At 34.6% G+C, this 25978-nt stretch overlaps 1 protein-coding gene across 1 annotated transcript in view; it reads right to left on the reverse strand.

The window, feature by feature from the left end:
* MESR6 (misexpression suppressor of ras 6) overlaps nucleotides 1–25978 on the reverse strand; it is a 593526-nt gene that overhangs the window by 118974 nt on the left and 448574 nt on the right. The window lies entirely within an intron of this gene.

A 25978-nucleotide genomic window follows, 5' to 3' on the forward strand; every position in this document is an offset into this window, starting at 1 on the left:
TGCAAATCCACACATATGACGCTACAATTTCTATATAAATAAGTACTTATAAATATAAATTTATTTAAATTTTATCTTTTTTATAACTATGCAATAATATATTCTCAAAACGATACATTTCTTTGCATATCAAGTGCGTATCAATTTAAAAGTAAATAATATATAATCACAGTTATATATGCATTAAAATTATTCTGTATATATTGCTTGAAATATAAAATTTCAAAATTAAACAATTATTTCAAATAATAATAAATTATTTCCAATTCTGCCACTAATGTTCTATTATTATATTTAAATGCATTATCACAGGCATAAAAAATATTTTATTATAGCTGCGGAGAAATATTCAAATATTTTTTGTTCGCATTTAGGATTTAAACTATGGTTTAAAGTTGAAAGAATTAACAAAAAAATATCATACAGTTTCATTTAAAAAGAGAATTGCATTCATTCAACTTTAATCGTGCCAATCTTGTCCTCCACTGTTCACGGTATAGAGCAAAACTAAAATACAAAAAAAAAAATAAAATAAAATAAAGAAAGACCAGAGAGCGAGAGATAGAAGAAGGAGGAGGTGAGTCGAGTAGCGTGGATGAATAAAAAAAAAAGGAAAAAATCGGAACCACCGCGCTCCTCCTTGAAAATAAAATCGGTTTTCCGATAACTGGTTATTTGCTCGCACAAGTGGCTCGCTGACTGGGCGAGCACGTCGGAAGCGGTTTTCGCGTGTAATATTATCGAGTTATCGGTAGGATAGGAGAGCATTGATCGTGCCGGGTAGAGGCCGGGGGAAATGGACGAACGCGAAGAAAGAGATCGGAAGAGGGTGCCTGCGGGGTAGAAGAGGGAGGGGGAGGGAAAGATCGGTGAATAGAATAGCATGAGGAGAGAGATGTGCAGAGGGTAGACGAACGTGCATTGCACGAGTACAATATATCCGCGTGATTACAATATGTCGGGGGGCTCGAGAGACCAATATCAACCTGAAGTCGGCTCAGCCAATGCTGATAATCCCTATTGTTGATGCCTCCACTCGACTGCCTCTCGCGAATGGATACATCTTGTTTCAAAATTTCGAATGGCTCCAGCGTAGCGAAATACATCGACGGAGGTGAATGCTGGCGCGATAGAAAATTCCTTCTGAAGTACCTCCGTAATTTCGGCAAGGATTTGAAAATTACTGAAACACACGATGTGAAGTTTCCTCGATTTCGAGTGAGTTGCGAGGAATGCGTCGGAAATTTTAACGAGAGAATCTATCTTTTCCGTTTTTGACCTCGGAGGTTTCCATACAGTTTTCAAGAACGTCTCCGAGGAAAATTCTCGTTGGAATTTCTCGACTAGTAATAAGAAGTATGCCAACTACGTTCAATTCAATTCAATGTTATCTGTTGCCAACCATTTTGAATTTCAAAAACTTGTATCTTCATCACATTAAATGTAAAATTTTTATAAGAGAAATTAAAGACTTCTTTTCTCAGCATAAAGATATATTTTGTTATATTTATCAAAAAATGCGTTATGACTTATTTTATTAGAAGATGAAAGAAGATATTAGGTTTCCACAAATTGTCAACATTTTACTATTAAACGTAAGACGCTTGAAACATAATAAATATATTCGCTTTTATCGTCGACTCGAAGTTTAACTTGAAAATAAATTGAAAATTATGTGCATTGCTCGTTCGATCCATTATCGGACCAGCGGTTTCTGCGCTCAAAACCGCATTAGAAGAGAGGTCGACATGGCGGATACGTGGACGGCGAAAGAAACGAAACCTGTCCTCATCGTTTATGCTCGATGTCGGCAGGCTAGGCCGCCTTTCACACATCCCACACGAAAGACGACGACGAAGCTCAGTTCTCTTTCAAAACAATTACACATTCTTCCCTACCAGAGTTCTCCCACGTTCTATCGTCTTGTCGCAATATTGTCCGTAGTGCGCTTTGCCGATGATGGATCATGGCAAATGCGCGCGATTTACTTGAAGAATTAGCATAAAGAAAATGTCGCCACAGGTGTATTCTCATTTGTCGTGGCTGATTTATCGTCCTCGATCGCCGACGATTACCGTACTTGTAAGAGTCATCGCGAATGTCAGCAAGACAGTCTCTCTCTAGAGAAATTAGTACTACATTACGTTCACTCTGATTATATAAACTTATACTTGCACAAATATATATTACTGTGCCTTAATTACAAATTGCTTGGAAAATTCTTGATATTAATTATATTCATTTATAATTTCAGAATTGCTGAAGAAAAGCTCATCCGTCTACAGATTCGTAAGTTTTATGTGCTTTTTAATGCATGCATCCTTGCACTGTTGCAATTTTTTAAAAACAATGTTATTTTATACATAGTATTATATTTACAGTAATTATTTTTGTATACCTACTTTATTCCTGTTAAAGGATTGTCCGAATATAATATTACACTTTACCAAATTAATAATAAAATTACAAAGATATAATACATATATGTATATATGTAAATTTTTTGGTATAATTTAACAATTTTTTTATTATGCGAATTTCTTTCAAATAATTACAAAAATTAGTAGAAGAATAAATTCGTAAAAAATCGAAAAAATAAATTAGTAGAAGACTGAAAATAAGTAGCTTAGGCCATCAAAATTGTTTTTTCGTTGCACCACTCTCTTACCTATGCTGTCATATACCTCATTCACCTAGAAGCAGCCATCTCGATTTACGATCCCTCCGCTCTCATCTTCGTGCACAGAAGAGCGCACGACAGGTTTCCCATCTCGCGCCTCCACGGAAAACATTCCGCATTCCGATAAAAATGATGGACGATGCAATTTGAGCGCCTTTCTTGCGCCAGAGGAATTAAAAGGCTTCATCGTAACTCGCGACGTGTTTGATACGATAAAATAAAAAAAGAACTTAAAAATGATTTAATGAATTGAGTGGTATTGATAACAGCGACAAGAAAAATTTGACCTTATTATTAATAGCAATCGATCAACGATAACGAGAACAAGTTTTAAAGCTGTTTAAAGACACAGCACCCATGTGTTTGTATATCCAAGAAAAAAGGAACTGTACGGTTCGTAAGAACGTGGAAGGACATTAACTTTTTGGACTTTAATAATTATATATTTATCACATCATAAACGCAGAATAAATGGAATTCAAGTAATTATTATTACTACAGATATTGTAACTAAAATGTGAGATTTTACTCAAAGATATCTTCGCCTTCCGTTCTAACCGTTTAATCCAAAGCTATCGCTTAAACGTGTACATCCCCGATCTCGCGATAAACGATCGATTTAATCGACTCGGAGTGTGTAGTAACTCGAAGGTAAAAGAAAAACTTATACACCCGGATACAACACGCACTCTCGTAATATCGATCTAAATGCGATGTGTGAAAAATATATTCGGGGCCGGTTTTAAAACAACAAGTGCACCGTGCCCTGTTTGCATCGTTATAATTAATATCGATATTTAATTTCGAGACTTCTTTGGATCGTTATAACAGCAATTATTTCCATTTCATCGAATTCGAGCGCGCGATGCCAATCGTGTGTGATGCTTATCGGCGAATATACGGCCTGATAAGACGGTGCATCTGACTTTGTAATCGTTCCTTGCGAAAGAGGCGTGTTCAATTTAAATGCGGCGACAGAGGCTACAATATTAATTAACGGGACGAGAGCAGATACGTGTACACGTGCACGCAGTCCGAATTGCAATTTTAATTCTCTACTACTTATATCATTGCCGTATAGAGGCTGCATATTTCGTGCTGTCATTCGGTAAATTACGTGCATTTCTTTAGCAAAAAAAAAAATTATCGCAATTTCGAAACGAAACTACGCCAATACGCGTAAAAAGGGTTATATTCTTGGACGATTTCGGTGAAATTGTCTTCATATTCACTTTATCTCGAGTATTATTCGCATCATAGAGAAGTTTATCTCGCTTCGAAACGTACTTGCTATTTCGATGAAAGATATATTGATCGTGTTTATCGAAGCTCGCGATTATTTTTAAAATATAAACGTATGCAATAATTTGATTTAACATCTAGACAGAATAAACTATGCTATACTTGATTTCTCAAATATTCAACATTTTTATAATTATATAAAATTATTTATATATCATTATTCTGTCTTTTTTTATATTTTCGAATTTATTCGATTTCTTGTAAAATAGCTAAAAATATATATTTTTGTATATTACTCCAAAATTAAATTAATCTCTGACTGCTATCAGAGTTTCGAAATTTTTCGAATAAAAATGCAAAAATGTCATTATATGTTAGCAAAGTCCGAAATTTCTGATTTAATTTCGACTTATTCCCGCTGGTATTCCCACGATTCTTATCCCTCACGAATTTTTGACGCCCCATCGACCTTATCCACACGCTGTCTTAGTGTCGTTTAAATTTTACAACAGAGTAATATGTACCTGTCCGGACTGCAGCGGAAACTGCCTGAGATTTCTTGAATACGTATTCGTATTTCTGTGCCCGCAGTATGCACGTAGGCGCCAAAGTGGATGCGCGCATAAATTCGCTCGCGGTACGTTAAAAGATGTGAAGTGATTTCGAGCGTGCGCCGCATAACAGGGCGAGAAAAAGGTACGCGTCTTCGCGGAGTTACATCCGAGTAAACGCGCGCACGCGAGGCCCCGTGTCTCTCTTTCCTCTCTCGTCTATATATATGTATATGTATATCGTAAAATATACTTAGGCAAATATTGAAACTAAATATACACACACACTCACGTGATCATATATACTTCATCCCTTCCCACCCTCGGGTTACGCACCGCGAAACGTTAATAACGAGTTGTTATAGCGATAATAAGTATTTCCGATAAATTTAACTATGTCCTCTTATTTAAACGGCGACGGTATTGTGTTCTCTCCTTATGTTCTACGTGCCTTTTTTTCCGCAGACACACGTACTGCGTAAATTACAGCCTGCCGAACGCTCGCGATACGAAAAGTGACACGAAGAAATTGGTGGCATTGTAACGTTTACTCTCGCTCTAAGCAGCCGGTTATTTCCAAAAGTATACCCGGCGCGCATAGCAATTGCCGAGTTGTGACGGTACGTTGCCCAACGAAAACAGCGGTTCGGCTAAATCTTACCCGTGTCCATTGTTGAGTTAACAGTAATTGCAGTTTACGGAAACGCAACAACTCCCCGCGTGCGGCTACCGGCGACGTATAAAGTAATTACCGCGATTCGCTGTTATGATTTTCGTGGGGAACGAATACCTCCGAAGTACGGGTCTTCCGAGCGGCCATTCATGTCCGACTTCCGTTCGTATAGCGTGTTCGGGGTGTATCAATCTACCAAATAAATTTCACAATATTGCCACTTAAGCTCTTTCGCTCGTCTTTCGCCCTTTTCCGTCACACTTAATACAAGCGTGTGTGACTGAAACTTCCTTTTATTTTCATTCTAAAGAACTCGAGACTCTGACGACACTCGGAATTTAAAACATTTTCAGCTAATATATACTTTTATATAAATTCGTGGTCATATATATATATATATATATATTTATACAAAACAATATAGAATAATACATATATCATTTTTTCATATTTATGAGAATGTAGGAATTTAGAATTTTTGTACACAGATCAAATAAATTCTGTTACATATTTTATTCCATATATAAAAAATAGAAAAAATATAAAGTCGAAAATATTATGTCAAAATAATTATGTGCTGACTGCAGTACGTGTAAGAATATTGTTTGAACTACTTAATTATAGAAAAATTTAGACTGATTAGAACGAGGCGGATCCTAAAATGTCCGAGTTAAAATTCGCCTGTGTTAGATGTACGGGCACCTCTTGAAAGCCGAGTGAGATTGATGGGTCATTTCCGATAATTATTGTCGATCCGCAGCGCGATGCGGGGGATATCCTAATACCGCCTTCCCTCGGCCGTATTGGCCATTAGCATAATCACATTATGTGAGTGCATTCTGAGCGCGTGTAGGTCGATCACGAGTGGGATAAATAGACGGGTTGCGTGCGAATAAGCTGCCTTGGAATTTCATCTTACGGCGTCGAGCGAGGGAGATGCAGAATGAAACACGGGAAGAACGTGATTATTTCTACCGTTTTCCCATTCCCGTCGCGTATAAGGGCGTCGCCCTAAAATTTGTTATTATAAATTTAAACGCGAACACAGCCACGCAGAGGAATTAATATGCTAATGTAATGTTCATTAATTATCCCAGACTTCCGTATAACCGTTAAATCGCTGTCTTCAAGCCTTTACATATACGATACAAATACATTATATATGATACGAACACATTACGTAGTCTGGAAAGTGCAGATGAACTTTTTTTTAATCCTTTGCGTAATAAGAAGTTACTTGGTTAGTTTAACAAATTACAAGGCTTTTAACGATAATCTATATTCAATGGTAATGATCGCCACATAAATATTATCCAACTACTATTCTCATCTCGTAATTATGTTCTATAAATGTAAATGCAAATTACGAAGCGCATAAAAACTAGTATTCGCGTCGTCGTATGTATACGCAAGATTTTTAATCTTCAATGGAAAATAATCTTATATTACGGCGGTTAATAAAGAGCAATTAATAACAAGAGAATCTCAGGTTATACGCAACAACAATTATCCGTATGTTCGCTCATAAACGCGTTATTTCTTGTCCAATCCTTCCGGGCACTAAAAAATTAGGCAAGGCATCTCTCTCTCTTTCGCGGAGAAAGTCGGCGTTTAACAAGGGCTTTGAAAATCGCGCGCGGATAAAAGGTTAACCGCGATAGAGAGGGATGAAGGATAAAGCGGGGAAAGGATCGTTACAGCTCATTAGCCTTATCGCCCTGTCCATCGCTTAACCTCGCGCCTTTTTGCACCACGATATAAGACAAGCGAAGCGTCCGCGCTTCTCCTCGCGCGGGAGATAGATCGCGGAATTTTAATAGAACGTCAATTTAACGACATCGATGTTGTGACGATTTCGTGACGACGAAGAGAAAAAAAAATCCAATCAGGTAACAAAGACGCGTTTTGTACACGCTCGCTCCTGTCTGACGTAAGACAATAAATTCCGCAAACGAGGGCTCGATCGAAAGGTCGATCGGGAAAGACGGGAACGGCCACGGATATTCTCCTCGTGATTTATGCACCTACGAAAGATCGTGAAGATCGTCGTGACTGATTCGAAAGACAAGTGGAATAAATGCCAGGATACCAGGATCAAGTTCCACGGAAATCTGTATCGACGTTTCCCCACGTTTCTCTCGCCGGAGATTCGCCCTCTCTTTCTTTATCCGTTCGCTTCCATTCGTATCCTGGCGGGAGATTAATTTGCGACTGAGTTTCATCATTATTCCGTATGAGTAACACCGTATATAATTCGTATTTTCACGCATTTTTCTCGTAAATATTTTTCGAAAATTATGATATATGAAAGCAATACTGGATGAGTAGATAAAGCTAAAGAAGCGTACGAAATCGATACACCATATATCTATATATATTAGAGGTTTAATGAATAAAAAATGTACCAAATGTTATAATTTTTATATAATTTTGTAAAATGTTAGATTACGCGTAGTAATACGCAATCAATATCGTGGGATATTCTTTTTATATTTATGTCACGCATTCTAAAGAAGAGATTGAAACCCCAATAATGTTTCGATGAATTCAGATTTCCATGACATAGGCACACGAAAATAATCTCTCCATATTTATTCGCGGCGATGGAAACGTGACAATCGAAACGTAAGGTACATTTTTTTGTGTCTGTGGCGTGAAAAATTAAATTTATCGAAGTTATATCAAATTCAATTTAGCATAACCTCTGACGAGACACTACGGAATTTCAATATTTAAATATTTCACGTCATATATTTCGCGCCGTTTTAAGCAATATTAACAAGTGTGAAACAGAAACAATTATTATTAATTGGATAAAACGGTGTCAATTTATTTTACGAAACCAATAATCAAGCAACGTTGCACAAGTATGAAATTATGCTGGAACCACGCATACGTCACCTTTCGAGATGTTATGAAAATACATGATATTGCACTTATTTTCCAACAGTTTATTGAGAGCGAGAGAGAGAAAGAGAGAAAGATTTACTCACCAGCGTGAATAAGTGTTTACTCAGCTCTCACAATTTCAAACGATTGCTCCTCTCTCTGCGGTCTCTCCCTATCTCTCTAATAGATATCAGAGTCGAATTCACTCGAAGAGTTTCACACACTCTCGAATATCGTTAGTTAAATCTATTTTCGTCCTGCGTGGGTGTCGCCGGTATTCCGATCTACGTTTCCACGTGGGCTTCGGTTAAGTAACCATCGTCTCTCATGTGCAATTGTCATGATTATTTGACTCCAATCCCGTACGGCAATCATTTTTCGAACGAAAGCCATTTTCTTGCATTGTGCTTGGCATAATATTTGTATATCGCAATCTCCTAGTTGGATATTCCTTCGCGCAACTCTCCTATTTCTGCCTTTCCCGTACCATAAACTCGTTCCGTACGTTTCTCTTTAATGTAACGTCGTACTCCGACTCTAAAAACAGACGACGCGACGCAACGATGACGTTTGTCGCGGAATATATTTATGCAATTTCACCGATATATTGGCCTCTATTTACGAGCCGACATACAAGTCCTCGTAATAATGGACATACGATATATTACAGAGAACATTTCTTATTTCAAACAGTATTTCCTTAATAGAAACCACATTCTTGGCAAGACTCACTTGAGTTATCAATCTTTCTGCTATCAGTTCAAATATAAAATTCTAAATATGAATTCTATATATATCGTATACTTCGATATATATATATATATATATATATATATATATATATATATATAGGTATACGTTATTATATTTTTATAAAGATATTTGTTCACATATTATATCGATTAATCTTTACAATTAGCTCAAATGTTATCTACTTTATTTAAACTGACGTTACCGTTTCCAAAACAAATCGCGAAAAAATATTACAATTTTCATCAGCTTCTTTACCTCGGATATTTGCGAATTCGAGGATGCTATATGCAAGTTGCACATACACACAAACAGAGAAAAGTCGGCTTACGACGCTCCCACGGGTTCCCAGGACGAAGATGAAAGAAGAGCGCTGATACCGCGTGCAGGAGAAGGCAATCATCTCTCGCGAAGGAGACTGCAGAAAGAGAGAGCCTTGGCGTGTAGCCTCAAGACGCAGCTACAGCCGGATGATTCGATTTGATGGCATTAATCAGCGACGATCTGGCGCGGATTAAAGTCGCGCCTTCGAGCGGTATAACGTTTCAATTTACCGCACGAGCATTCGGAAAGGTACGCGGGTCGAACGGCTAATACCGTCGACCATCTATAATTTAGTCACCTTCATTTGTACTCGCAAGTGAATCGCGCCGGTTCGATGTGAATAGCGCCGGTGTCGTTTATTACCTGAATTCCGAGAGCGCTTTGCAAATTATTAAGTTAGGGATAGCTATACGGATTTTTTTTTACTCTAATCAAGTTCACTTTGTCCCAAGATATAACGGTTAACTATCATATACGTATATTAAAGAGAACGAGAGAGGAAGAGGAGAACTAGACAAGTGATCAAATTTCATTTAATTAGGTATTTAAAGATTATTAATTCAAGAGAAATACAATTTCTGTAGTTTACTTTAAAAATTATATATTAATGTATATAATGCGCTATTTTTTCATACAATTATAATTATTATATATTTCAACGAAAAAACTTATGATTGATTTTTTTGATAATATAGATCATTTATGATAATTCTCTTATTTCCTACATGACTAATTTTTACTCAAATCTCGTTACTTGATACACAATAAAAATTATAACCGCATCAGTTTTATTTTACGCGATATTATCGTAATCATTTTCATTAAAACTTTAATATCTAACTAGTTTATATCAAAGCGGATTAAGAATGATCGATAAGAGCATTGTGAAATGGATCATTCTCCACGCCGGGTGTTTCATCGATCGACGATAGGTGTACTTGAATGTATTCCATTCGTCGTTTTTATGCGCTTCATTAAGGTGAGATATTGCAAGCAATCGCACGTGTAATATGTGGCATAGTAAATTATAAACCGGCTATTGCCTCACTAACACAAATGAAAGTTTCGTATTGGGGGCGCGAAAATGACGGCTTTTTCCAATGGAGTTGATGTAATTTCTAATTAGTAATTAGTGATCTCGCCATATGTGTAAATAACAAATGGCGCAATCATCATTACGTTTGAGTATTGCATCACGCGAATCGTTGGTTTTACCTTCGGTTACTCTAACAAATGCTTTGCTTGCATTATGAAAGATCAATTACTCAATATCGACTTTTGCCATAAAGAAATTTCAAGGTAATTCTTCTCGTTTCATTAGAATTATGAATATTAAAAAATAAAAATAATCTACTTATAATTAATAAATATAACTAATTTTATACAAAAAAATTGCACAGAAAATTTAGATATATTAGAGTAATTGGTTTCAAAATAATTTTCGTAAAACAAACGGAGAATGTGTACTTTCGAGTTCCGTTTCTTTTGTGACATACGACTTTCTTCGCAAGACTTTCCAATTTTACGCGCGACAGTCTGTTCATGCAGCTGCTAAAGGTGTTAATGAACTTCTTTTGTTCTCGAATTTCTTATTAACACCTCGATCGTTCTTCGACGACGCATGATAGAATCGTTACTCATCAAAATTCGGACGCAGCTGTGCAGAGGCATCATCGGCGAAGCTTCCGCCTTTTCTCTCTTCGGTCCTCTCTTTTTCATCCCTCCTGCACTTCTCGTTCGCGCGCCAATTCATCAGTATCCATCGATCCGTCGATGTCGCGTAATCGCGTCGTGCAACTCGGTAGACGAGGCATAAAAGGAGACCGCGTGTTTAATGCACGCTGAAATTTTCTTTTTTTCTACTGCGCGACTTGTCTGATCCACCTTCTCGTCGCGCGCGTCAGACAAAATGAAGAAAACGTAGAAAAACTTTTCCCGATGAAACTTGAACCTGAAGATTCCTCCCTTCCCTGCCCTCTCCGATATCCGTCTTCTCTGATCTTCAGGAACGCGGTTAATACCCGGATAATCTGTGCGCTTGTTCTCATAACGAGCCTGACCGAGCGGAGTCGCGAGAGATTATTCAAATTAGACGCAACGAACCGTTCCGCGTACAGCTTTCGAGAAAATTATTTTCGATCGCTATTCTCACGATGAAGGAAAAGTGGAGTTCAGATATAATTACTAGTATAGGAATGATAGATGTAATCGATAATATCGATGATATTGGAACATGTTGACATGGAAGAGCGTCGAGAATCAGGTTTGTTTTAGCGAATCAAGAGGATGGGATTTTGATATAACGTTGATTATGTAATTACAGACGATACGATCATCCATACGCCTTTATCAAGCAATATATATACATATATTTAAAAAATTATAGATAAAAATAATGTTAAACGTGTGTGTTTCTTAAACGAATATGTATGGGTGAATTAGAGCATAAACTATCGATTTCGAAGAACGAGTTGACTCACTATTTATGATTAGAACCTGTCAACTAACTGAACGCGTATCCTTGCAGTATTTGTTTTTTTCCGCACTCGGTAATGGTTGCTTTTAATTGCATATATTAGCATCACCCTGTGATAGGAAAGAGAAAACTTAAGTATACGAGCAAAAGTTAAAGATACGTATTCTCTTCACACGCAGTTCTTTTGTTCTATGTAATTTCAGTGATAATAAAATGTTGCCTGTTATTATAAGTATAAAATATGAATATTTATAATTTGCAATTAATCTCAATATAAATGAGTCAATAAAAATTCTGTTTGCAAATCACGGATAGAAAATATACGACAATAAATGCTATTTATTATGATTTATGAAAAATTATATCTATAATATTTATACGACTTGTATTATCTATTATTATCTAAACGACTATTTTCTACATTTTAATATCTGATGGAATACAAGAGTATTATAACCCGTAATCAACAAGTTTCTTTAAGCCTTGAATTTATTAGCTAGCTATTTATAGGCAGCGTTAGTTCATGATGGATATTGGTGAGCGCCATAATCATAAATTGCATCGTAATTATTCATTAATTGTTTCCTTCAGCTTCCTCCATAACGATGCATATTTAACGTTGTTATAAAGGAAGATTTATGTTTTGAAATTATGTATACGATCAATAGCGCAAATTAGAGGAATACGCATGATCGATTTCCATCGTTTATATTAGGATTATTCGCGCATTATCGCTTTTGCATTTGTAAACGTTAATTATCTTTTATGAGTCTGTTGTTGTTACATTATCTTTTTAATAAGTACGTAAAATAAGTAAATGTATTAAATAAAAGGCAATATCAATTATCTTTTGTATACAATTCTTTGGATATATTTAATATATACGCACGAGTAAATTATTTAATAATTTCAGACAACTGCAAAACTATTTTAATTTAAAAAGTCCCATTTGTTACTTGACTTTACAATTTATTTTTTATTGTACATGACATAACATTTATTTACAAAGATCTGCACAAAATTTAAGTATTGTTCTATTACGAAGGATCTATATACATATATGTACACTTATTTTGAGAAAATATTCAAAATTAATAGTAAAATTACTTAAATAAAAAATAATGTCCTAGTTTTTGTTTTTATACTTTTTAGAAAAAACATAAAATATAAATAATTTTATATAAACTGCGCATATATTAGATTTAATTAGTTAATAACATCTTAAACTAACTGTGATATTGTCTTTGTCAGATGTAAAACGTCAATAGTACACGGCACGCAGCTTTTGTTTTAGCACATATCGCAATATTGTCGACATAACGGTATTAAAGTCTTAAGATACGCTTAAGGTTTTAACTTTGGGTCACCTTACGATGCGCCATTGTGTTATTAATAATCACACATAGGCGCGTTTACCGTTCTCTTGCGTGGCGGAAGCCTGGGATTTCTGCGATTATCGTCGGTATAAGCTCTTCCTCATTTTCAATTACACGGGGGTGTGGAGAGAGAGAGAGCTCGTGATGCTATTTCGTTCCATTTTCCCCCGCTCTTACCTACCAGCAATTAATACTTTATAAATCAATTTTGATCCAGTGCAGGCACGGCGCGATTCGATTAGGCTCGCCTTTAACCAACGCGCCGCGATTACGCGGACCACGACCGCTCCTCCGGGGGTGGAAGCCCTCCTTTCGGTGTAATAATAGCCCGAGAACCGAGGATAATTGCTACTCTTCCTGCGAGTAGAAATGGCCATTCTCACTCAAGATAATCGATCACAGTCGCACGATTAATAAGCGATAAAGTCGCTGAACTCTGCCCTTCGCCGCCCACCACTTTCCTCTCTCTTTCTCTTGCCATTCTTTTTTCTCTTTTCATTCTTTTTTCACTCCAATCACCGTGATTCAGAAAAATTCCAAGAGTGCAAGATACTCGTGCATTTTTTAAGACAGCGGGAAAATTCGCCGAACACGTGTTTACCGCAAATTATTACACGCAAAAAATGTTGGATTTTACAGTGTTTAAAATACAGAGAGAGAATTGTTAACTTAATAAATGTTTCGTATATATCACAGACGATTCAATAATAACAGATTACTTTATTAAAAATATATCAAGAGCATATGTCGTGTCAAAGCAACGATGAATCGGTTGAATGGATGTATTAATTTATATTTATATGCACGTTATAGTTTAATTAATAGTCCATCGTAGGAATTTCTTATTGTTCTAAAGATTAATATAATCACAAATTTCATTTTAGATTACGTTTTTTTGTTATTTCTTTGATATGAAATAATTGATGATTGATGAAAGATTTAAACAGGTTTAACATACGTTTAAGATATTTTATATGATACATATAGTATTCATATTAGATATTCTATAAGAAAAACAAAAATATAAAAACAAAAAACGAAATATCTTCAAATACTTATCTTTCTATAGAAAACACCTATGAATAAAGCTTGTTTTCACGATTTCAGTTTGTAGTTTTTGCAAAAAGATCTTGTCGTGAAGAATAAAATTATTTATTTTATTTATCTGAGAAAGTTGAAATTTCTGCGTTATATTAATGGATAAAATATATCTTTTTTATATTAATATATATATGTATATAGTATATGTTAAAATAAATTCAAAAAATCTTCTACCCATTAACCATCTATCGATGTTCTCTCTTTTCTTCATAATTAACATTTTTTTTTAAAGAAATTACTTTGATTTTTGGTTGTGTTACATTTTCTGGTTTACTTTATATATATATATATATATATATATATATATATATATATTGTATATGCACTTAATTAAGTGCGGCAACTTTTAAAGTACTGTCGCGCGCGCGAGTCCAAAGGGTATAATTATACTTATATTAGTAATGAGGACCAGTTTTTCTCGGACGGCTAATCGATCACTGTCGTCCCATTAATAACCTGTAATATCGTTAAGTCCTCTGTTCGGCGTGAATGCACTCGCGACGTGCGCGTAATCAGTGTTGTATTACGCACCCCCCTTCGTTTATGAGCGCATACGAACGCTGATCGGTGGCAAGAACCCGGTTGCAGGTAAAATTAACGACGTTGATTTGCAGACTCGCAAGTGTGTTTTATAATACGCGATGTCGTGCATCATGACGAAGATATGCATGATAGTACTTAGTGTTGCGAAAACATCAACTTCTGCATGCTGATAATCGATTGTAAACAATATGGTATGATGATGAGACAGAATCATTTGCTGCTATTTAATTTTATTCGATAGGTATTATGAATGATTCAGCTCAGAAAAGCAATAATATCGTACATCTTCTCGTAAATAATTGTTATATGAAGTAAAAGGTTGTTCAGTAATAAATATGTACGTATCTTATTTGAAAATCGAGATATTTCAGATTGAATTATATATTATTTCATAAAAATTTGAATGTCATATACAATTTATATCTAATATTAAAATAATTCAAGGATTTATTTACTTGAACATATTTTAATATTACAAAATATATCGAGTGAAATAAAGTATATTAATTTAAACATTTAGGATTATACACAAAATTTTTCTATTATACACACTGTATATCATATGCAAATAAAATAAAAAAAAAACATGGTGTTAAACGTATTTAATTATCTTTATAATTGATTATATTCTGTCAGAATGAAGGAAAAGTGTATACAATTTATGCACATTATTACACTCTACATACGTAAATTCTTATATATGTTTTAGTGTGGTAGACTTGAAATAGTAGCAAGAAACTTATATTACGTTTGGAAAGAACATGTTCTCTCTGACAACGAGTGGATAAAATATAAAACGATTGCTACTGATGAGCGACAAAAATTATACCAAAGCGCATGTGCAGTAATGCGATACACGAGCGCATCGACAATGTAACGCTGTGCAGCATAAAATGTTATACGAGACGTTATTCCGGGAATTTAATCGCGCACATATGTACAAGTCGGTGGTACAAGAATATTAAATTAACCAATGATAATTTACAATTGTAAAAACTGGAATAATTACCATAGATTCTTTATTACAATGTGAATGGGACAAGAGAATCACTGTTTCAGCTAATGCATATTGCATTGATGACAAATTCATTCTGAAACTTTTTCTGATCTTATATTGTAATTTATATTTACACAAGTATTTAGATAATTAAAAAAATATATATATATATTTTTCTAATTCTCTAGATATTTTAGATATACATACCAACATATTTTTACAGAATTATAAAGTAAGAAATAAAAGCACACAAAAATACATGATATACTTATGCGTGCATAAATTTTTCTGAGAAAAGATGCAATATTTTTTGGAAAGATTATACATATACACGAAGTAACAGGAGATCTGATTAGTAAGCAGAGAATCTTGTATGCAACTTATTGTTAGTGCGAAATTCGAGTCTTCGCGTTAATCAACTTTGCTGTCATATTAATGCGCACACTTTTCCTATGGAAAACGTTGTTTTATCAATTATGACAGACGAATAAAATATATTCAACCTTTCTTGCATACGAAAATATTAGTTTATTTTTATTCAGTGCAAAACAATATTCATATATGATAAAGATAATTAAAAATTTCTAGAAATTGTTTAACGCGATACTTTAATAAAAAAACAAAAAAAAACGTAAAAATTATGATGACGACTATTTCTCGTTGCTTCGATTTTTCTATGTCAAGCCGCAATGTTTATCCATTGATGCTTATCGGCGATTCCCAGAAATTTCGGAACGATACATCGTTCAAAGTATTCATTAGACCTTAGCGAACGATAAGACGCGAACGGTAGCGCACAAGTCCCAGCTGCGGCGAGTGGATTTGCAACGATAACGAGGGGATGCTCGGAAGTGCCGATGCATTCCGCGATACGTACACGACGAAGAAACAGCGAGGAAGAGACGAGGCCGGAGAGGAAAAAAGAAAGAAAAGGGAAGGAGAAGATATAGAGAGGCGCGAAGAAAGAGAGAGAGAGAGAGAGAAGAGAGCGAGATGAAAGAGGGCGCTGGGAAAAGGGAGAGAGAGAAAATCCCTTGTATGCATTCGTGTAACACTTTACCATGAAGCGATTGCACAAGTGGGAACGCGACCCCCATAAACCACCGTCGACCCCGCTTCTTCTACGGTGTGAGAGAAGAGAGTGCTCCTTATTACCGTCGGCTTGGCGAGAAAATCAAGAAGCCACGGGCATGTCGGCATCGACGTACCTTTTCTCCAGCCGGAGATTTGATAAATCTTTGAAAAAAATCACGAGGGCAACGATGACTAAGATACTTTTTAAAGAGTAGTAAAACATCGTATTTAAATGCGTTCCTAATTGAAACGAAATTTGCAACACATTCATACATGAATATTTTATCCAAAAACATGTGTTTTTTTAATAACCAAAATTGAAAAAAAATGACAAGATTAAAAAAAATAAAATTTTAAGAAGACAGAATATTGAAAAAATAAGTAATGCATGAAAAACGACAATAAAATGCCAGAGATATAAAGGAAGTTAAAAATTAGATTAAAATATCTAGTAATGTATATAATAGCAAAATCGCATCCATTGACATAAAAGAGAGGTTGAAAGGCTGTGTGATAGATTTAGATTTTAAAATCAAGATATCAAGCTGCGCAAAACGTGTCTAGATACTATAAAGTGATATCTGAGACGTGACTGCCGCTCCTAGAGATGATGAATGAGACCATTACATTGGTGTGTCAAATATCTCCCATAATTAAAAATTGTGCCAAAGCCGTATATCAAATTTAGTTTTGTTTTAACGACACGTTGCAGCTGATATCGATATTAATCTTTGTGTGAACACACCTAATTTTCATAGTGCAGGGAATAAAACTCGGCTGTATATGTAAATGTCGATCATGGATTAGTATTATTGGTTATCTCTTCAAATAGATACTATTCTTTTAATGTTTTCTACTTGTAATGCTATTAAAAATGTCATTCTATTAGAAAATTTCGTAAAAGATTGAATAAATAATTCTTACATGTTAAAATGTTATTTATCTTTAGCATCAATCGCATTGATGTCCTTATCTCGATTTCTTGCTATGCAATTAATAATTCCGTCGTCGCACAAGAGTACATGCTTTCATGTCTACAAGTAAAGAAATTTGAAAGAAATATTTAATTGTTTGTTCTCTTTCTCTAATGCCGCGATGAAATGAGGCGTGGTTATGAAAGGATTTATATCGCAACGATATCGATCCGCATTTTCAATAAATCGCGATACTATCTGTAGACCAGCGCTGAAACTTCTAGTAGTAGTTAAACGAAACATTCAATGCATTCGCATAATGGTGTCATTTATCGTCTCACGCCCCATACAATCTCTTCGCTTTCGACGATTTATCAATTCTATATTCGACTGTATCGATGTATGTATGTATATGGATGTCGGTTATGGAATATTTTGATAAGAGACTCGATGCATAGAATTTCACATGTATAATTAAAACTGTTTATCACACAAGTTAAACATTTTTAATAAAAGAGTATTAATTGCTGCAAATTTAAAATATCAAAAAACTTGGTAAAATTTTAATTTATTTTAACAATTTGACCAAAGTACATGTAAATACAAAACGACAAAATTTGACATGTACCTATATAATACATATACATGTAATAGGTAATAAAATAAGAGGATAATATAATCAATATCATTAACGGTAGCAACTTAATCTTATTCAATAATTAGTCACGATATATCTATGTAAGAAATAAAATGTGTCGAATATACTTTTAGTGTATTGCGCGATATAATTGAATCGAGATCAATAGATTAACTACAATTTTAACTTAATCCTAAAAAGAGAGGAGAAACATTTTCGCAATTTTAGATTAAACATTTAGGCAACTATAAATTGAATATTTAATAATTACGTACGCAATTAAAAAAAAAACGGAATTTTAATTGCGACAGCGCGGGATGGTTCCCGTTACTGTAAAAGATTAATTCTTTGCTATATCCAATAACGGTCAAGCAAATCTATCAACGACCGTGCGCAACATTGGCCTTTGACGACCGCACAAGTATCGCAATTAAATCTGCCTCACGGTCTGCCAGGTTGATGTAGCGCTTTGCGCACATGCGTCAGTCCTACACTACCGTCATTATGATTGTTGCCATTGCACGCCAGTCGTATCGGCGCGTGAAAAAGAAAAAACCAAAAAAGAGAATCTTCTCGCGCGCGAAGGTAAGATCCTTATTGCGCGCGCGTGCAATGATTACGCTGCGAGCGCGTGGACAGCTCGCAGCCTGACGTCAACGAGCATTACGACACGCTGAAATTATGCTGAGAGATCGCTGATTTCTGCCGCGCGTGCATAAACTTATCCGCGATTTATCCCACACGTCGACGAATGTGCGCGCGCTTAGTGACTTCATCGGCTTTTCCATTATTATTTCATTATTTTCGAGGCCCCGAGACGCGACCTACACGCGTGTTTACACGGTAGTAGACGGTAGTGAATGCATATATATTTCTACGTATATATTCGCGGGGCATCATTAGCCGTCAACGTGCCAAGATGGAACATCGTCCGAAAGACAGATGCAGCCATTGTGATGCAAATCAAGCTTTATCGTAACATTTCGCACTGCTACCACGCGATATCGCATTGCAACACACCGACGGGGCCATTAAATACTTGTTGGGTAGCGCGCCTTATTCGCGTCCGACCTTTCCATGTTCGAGTGTCGTGTGAAACGCGCGAGCCTGATCGTTTCCTGAAATTATGTATGAGCAACTTGAATTGGGTCGGCAATGATAATTAAAACGTGCCACCGGTTTGTAAGAAACGGCTGTATAACTTTAATACCGTTCTTCAGAAATTTCTTTATCGAATTCTTGAGCGGAAATTATACAAGATTTTATTTTGAAAGCAAACTATGCAAATAAATTTATCGAATTAATTTACAATACAATTTTTGTAGAAATTCTTCTCTCATACAAATTCAAAATAATTTTATGATATATATATTTTTATACATATATTGTACATCAATATTTTCATAATTTTGTAAAATAATTTTAAGATGCAAATTTCTCTGCGTATATGATGATTTAAACAAATTTTTAATATGTATAAATATCATACTTTTTGTTAAATATATTATTTTGTATATCATTGTGTCTTATATTCATTATATTCATATATTATTATGAACCATATCGCGAGCAAATAGGTCTGCAATAGCGAACATGTTAATTAGTTTCAATACCGAAACAGTTATTACATAATACTCATAAGGCGCGGTTCATTGACATATAAAGCATGCAATTAGCGCCTACATCTGTTATAATCATTACGTATAAGAAGCGATAATTAACACTCGGCGATTGACAAATTGATCATCGCTATTCGCGATCACTCGCTCGATGATTAATCGTCCCACTGATTTTTCAGGGATGCTGAGCAGAAACGAATCGTTTCATTGAACGCTCGCGGCTTTATAATCGAGGGCTTTATAATCTTCTTACCGTATGCATTCATTACTTTCATTTTCATTTTCAACGTGCTAAACGTAACTTCATAATGTATGACAGATATCCATTTATTATATTGCATGTATAGCGGAAAGAATTGTATCTAATGAACAGGTAATTTCAAAATTAATTTTTATCTCCAGCATAGAAATGTTAGAGAAAATTAAGGATAATACGAATTAAAGTTTAAATTTCAAATGAAATCCAACATCAAGATTAAGATAGAAATCTGCATCAATATAAAAGCCTTCTATCGTTTGATCTGTTCAAGTCGCAACATCCGTTTAGCAGAGAATTGCAGTTTCTTTATCTTTCATCGAAACAAGAACATGAATTGCAACATTGCTGAAAAAGGTGTACAGATAGTAAATACGCATTAGAGCTCGTTTTAATCAGTCAACATGATGTCAGATACGCGATTGTTCAAAGATCCACTGGTTTATCACCAGAAAATCATGTATGAATCTCACGAGCAATTTATGTTATCGTTATAAGTAGATACCTAATTTAGCCCATCCGCAAATATATACATATATATCGTGAGAATTCTGCAAGTATATATAAAAATACACATAAAATTTCAAAATTCGATAAAAATAGATACATATCGACTCCGGAAATTCGCCATCGCATATTAAATAAATCCCATAAGTCGTAATAAATGATCTTTGTGTGCTATATAAGTATTCTAACATTGCGGCAATTCAATATATCGAATGTTAACACATCCATTAAAGTCCTCAAGAGACATTTTCTCTTTCTAAAAGAAATAAAAAAAATATTATTTAACAAAAATGTCGCTCAGTCGGCGAAGCGGCTGTTCACTACATGTAGTAAATCGTGTTCGGGTGCAAAAAGCGTACGATCGAAAATGATTGTCCGACCATTTATTGAATGGTCGTTATAAAACGTTTGCACCGCGTGCACGTTCGCATTGTAGGATGCGTTTCGATGAACACTTTCATGTTTTTTTTCTGGATTTGATCCTTCCTACACGCAGACCGACATCGTCTCCTCGTGTCGCCAATAATATAAATCCGTTACCTGGCCGCTTGTTACATGTATATACACGCGCATTCATCAGGCTTTCGTCGATAAGAAACGCGCGTCTCTCGGTTCTTATTCTCCCGGTCGCTTATTAATATCGACTTGAATCATGCTCGCTATTTTGCGCGCGGGAACAGATGGAGATATTTAAATGTCAATATTTCTGTTGGATACACCGGCTGCTTTTTTACGATCGGTCGTTAGAATCGATGTAACGTAGGTACCGCGTGTATATCCGGCGTTTACATTTTACAACTTCTTCTTTTTTTCTCTTTTCGAGTGTTTTCTTACCGCGTGCACTGAAACGCCTCGATATTTTTTTTCTACCGTATTCATAAACGCCGATATGTAGGATTACATGTTCATTTACTCAAAGTGAGATCTCATTTTGCTACGAAAGAGAAGAACGAAAAAAGCTAGAGAGAGAAAAATGACACATTTTGATTTCGTTTGATGTAACTAGAGATCTGTGTTACTTCAAGCAATATGAAAAGTTTATCTTCATAGTCTGATTTTTTAATTTAAACATTGCGATTTTCTCTAGATTATACGCCAGAGCTAAAGTATATTATGAATCCATTTTTATCAAATATACTTTTATATGATCGATACATTAAATATTTGAGGCTTTTTAAAATTTTGTAGAATATAAGTTTTATGTATAATATTGATAATAATACTAAAATAATATAAAAATAAAATATAATAAATGTATAATATTAAATAGTTATTATGTCAAAATTTCACATTATTGAATATCTATCGTATATTGCACATTCTTGTTGCATTTTGCGGATATGTCCGAATATAATAAAAAAGATCTACTTAAATTTTAAATTCTTTCTTCTGCATAATTTCAATTTTGGTATTAAACACTTTAAATCTAAGATACAGATACACAATATAAAAAATTAACAATATGCTTATAATTGGAAAGGAGGGACTGCTTTAAAATAAGATTAAATAAAAAAGATTAAAAAAAATAACTACTAAATGTGATAAATAAAAGATTAATAAATCCATAATATATAATAGATACATTCGCGGCTAGAAATTATGACGTATGCCTAATCAAAGTCTTCTTTAAAGATATTTTTTTAGACAAAAATAAAACATGCCTTGTGATAATCAGAAAAATCAAACGTCATAATTATTCGTTCTTTTAATGTTTGAAAAGAAATTTTTTGAAAACCGCATAATGGCCTCTATGTCGCTCGTATCCAGTAGCAACAAAGTCGGCGAGCGAGGTCAGTGGGGCTGTAATTTATGGCCGTCAGGATATCGGCAATGCCGAGTGGCTCTTTGTGGGTTTTATGACTCACGGGATTGCCGGGGGGAGGCTTCTTCTTCTTCGAACCGATGGTCCGTGTGGTTTCTCAATGACCCGCCCTCGGTATTCAAAAAATTTTGACGACCCGCACGAAATTGTGACGTCCTCGTAAATACGCGTTACTATCTCTCGTGTGAACTTTCTTCTCCGTTTCTTTCTTTATGGCACTATGGCATGTGCAAGACCTGACATTTTCGTAATAACCGTTTTTACACTCAAGACATTCAGATATTACTCTGTAAGACGTCCAATAAAGTGATATGTCAATAAGCGTTTACATACAAAAATGCATTACAAGTTCTGTACTTTCTCTTGATTATGCACGCAAGAGATGTGAGAAATATTTAAAAGTTTTCTCTTACAAAAAATTAAATAATACGGATCTTTATTTCTCATCTTTCCAAATTTTAATAATAATTAATTTCATAATCAAGGAAAATGGGAGAATATTATTCGTAAAGAAAATACAATTTGAATATTTAATATAAAAATTTTTAATTTTTTACTTTAATATTAAAATAATAAACATGTTATTTGTTAGTTTATTTCGTAATATCTATAATTCGTAAATCGTAATAACTATAATTTCAGAAAGATATTTGCGGATATTTCATACGAAGGCATCATAAACATTTTTTCAAAAATATTAAAATTATTACTGCTGCGCATATAAGCGCTTTTAAATCTTACGTAAAATTAATATTTTCATAAAATGGAATCATGTGTATACAAAAAATCGATACGGTGCGGTGTAAAATAAGCACCTGCAAATAATTATTATATAGGCAATTAAGTTTTGCAGACTTTTTTGCATTTTACCACTTCGAAGTCGATCATGTTGCGAATTCCTTTCCGCATTCGTGATAAACGCGCGAATAAATTAAGATAGGTTACCCGTCGAACATCTGGGATCGTAACACCTTTATCGACATAAAAGGATTCGTAGAAGTACACGAGAGAGTACGATTACGCCTTTATTGCTCATTACTGACGGCATTACTCATTAACGCTCTAGTACGCATTATTGCACGCCGTACGCTTCTCTCGGCAGCGCAGCAATGTACTGATACAATGCCACGAGTGATTATGCAACCGTAGCTTTGTAATATTTTTCCGCGATGGCCTGAGCACACCATTGCATTCAAGAAAGACTGTAATTCACCGAATAGAAAAGCAATTTGCAGAAGACCTCGATGCTAATCGGCGAAACTCACCGACGGGCGTACTCTCTCGCGCATTTTTTTTCAAGGATCGCGTAGACTGAAACACTGCGAGTTTTACACGGCTCGCTAATTACAGGAAGGCGATCCCGTCTGGCTTGAAAAGGTCACGAAGTGCTGAGAACTATTATCACCAAGTTTAGTCTTGCCGATTAAATTCGAAGAATGTGTTTGCGCGTTCTCAAGACAGTGTCTGTGAAATCGTGCTTGATAAAAGAATCTCATTATTCTTCAGAAAAACATTTCTTTAAACATTCACAAAAGTTAATTTTTAAAATAAAAAAAGACTTGTATCCGTATCATTTATCCCCATTATTTTCCAAGTTATTAATGTATAAAAATTAAAAGAAATAAAGTACTTATTATTTTGAGTACTTATATTATTTTATTATTTTAAGAGAAATAAAGCACTTATACTTAGTATTTTAATTTAAACAAAAAATATTTCTTCTATTTGTTTGACGAGTGTAATACGAAAAAGCGCTATAAAAAGGATAAAAAGAGCTGTTTGACGCATCGTGTTGTATCACATTGCGAATAATAGCCGGAGTCAATGACAGTGCACGTGTATATATGTGTATATTTTTTCCTGTAACTCAATAATTAGTCAAATTACATTAAAGGGTGATGAGAAAGCAATCCTATAAGACTCACAAACGTGTATAAGCACAGTGCATCGGTATGTAATGCGACCTTTCGTACTCCATTGTCAATTTATACGCTTTATATCGTTAACATGCCTATCTTTAATTAATTCCAAATAGCTTAAGAGTTCTTGCGCTTTCGTTCATGGGTAATGTACTATGGCATCGAATTCGTGTATCTGCGTTACACAGAATCATCAACATTTGCACGCTAATTCAACTCACAAGGTATGTGCATTCTTTTATAAAGGATGTTGGAATATTCTTTTATAAAAGTTTAAATACATCATTTCACATATAAATGATAAATAGAAAAATTTAAATCTATTTTCAAGTCAATAACTATAAATACTATAAAAATTGTCAATGACAATATCAATATTATATGTAAAATATAATATATAATATTGATATATGAAAAATTGATGTATGAATATATCCTTGTGTGTAGCTAACAAAAAATTAAATATTTCGATATATATCTGCAAAATAATATTGTATACTTTCCGTTAGAGTTGTAATAATCATTTTTCTAACAATGCAAAAAAAGGAAATATATAACTATATCACACTTCTTGTATTTTTAAGATATGCGATGATATCAGGATGTCAATTTCTAATTATTAATTCTGAACTTTTTCGCTAAACGTTAAAAGCTAAAAGTTTTGTTGTAGCATAAACTCTGTACGCGCGTGTTTATGTTAATTATGAGAAAGTTTTTTTTCCATGAAACATTCATTCAATCGTTAGAAAACACTGAATGAATAAAATTTCATCTCACCGTAGACTTTTGCGCGATGCTTCTGTCTAGCGATTTGCGATTTATACGATATAACGCGAGTATGTTGCATTACTTAATTTGGTCGGTATTCAGAGCAGAACGTGAATCAGAGTTTATATTCCCGCACGTTTTTCACTCATTTATATAAGAACTCCTCCACACGTCGCGTTATCTCAGGATTAGATCTAAATTGTTGTAAGGAACCACCGGAAGACGCCGGAATTACTCGCAATTATAACAACCACAAAAGTTTCAATTTCTCCCATGCGACGCGATCCAATGCGATTGCAATGCGATATAGAACCCTGATTGTTTCTCGGAATAATGTGGTCGTAAGAATTTAATCGGTATTAACTATATAATGTAGATCGGTATCATGTAGAAATTAACTACAATTACTGTTTAATTAATTAATTACGGCAGTCTAGTTTCATTATATGAAGTATATAAAAACCTATGTAATTAATGCTCTTATTTGGTCTCGGCATTGTTTACATATAGAACACATCCGCTACATATAGTAATTAAATACATTTACAGCATACAAACGTCTCACATAAATGCGAAATACCATGGCAATTCAATGCTGTTTTATTAAAAATACGTTAATAATCTCGTTATGGCTTACTCCATTAGAGCATGCTAAAATTCGCATGCTCCAATTATTATTACTCACCTCAATAATGGCATGTGTAGTCGTCAAAACAAGCCAATATATTTCAAAGGAAGTATTTCCGAGAATTCTTGCGCTTTAATTTACGATACCGAATTCTTCGACGCTTGTTACGAATTGCTCATTCTCGTTTAGTTTTTTTTTTTTAAGAGAACAAGGGAGAAAAGTGGGGTCTGTG

This window comes from Nylanderia fulva, unplaced genomic scaffold (genome assembly GCF_048542155.1).
Source record: "Nylanderia fulva isolate GAGA-0341 unplaced genomic scaffold, ASM4854215v1 Scaffold30, whole genome shotgun sequence".
Taxonomy (NCBI): domain Eukaryota; kingdom Metazoa; phylum Arthropoda; class Insecta; order Hymenoptera; family Formicidae; genus Nylanderia; species Nylanderia fulva.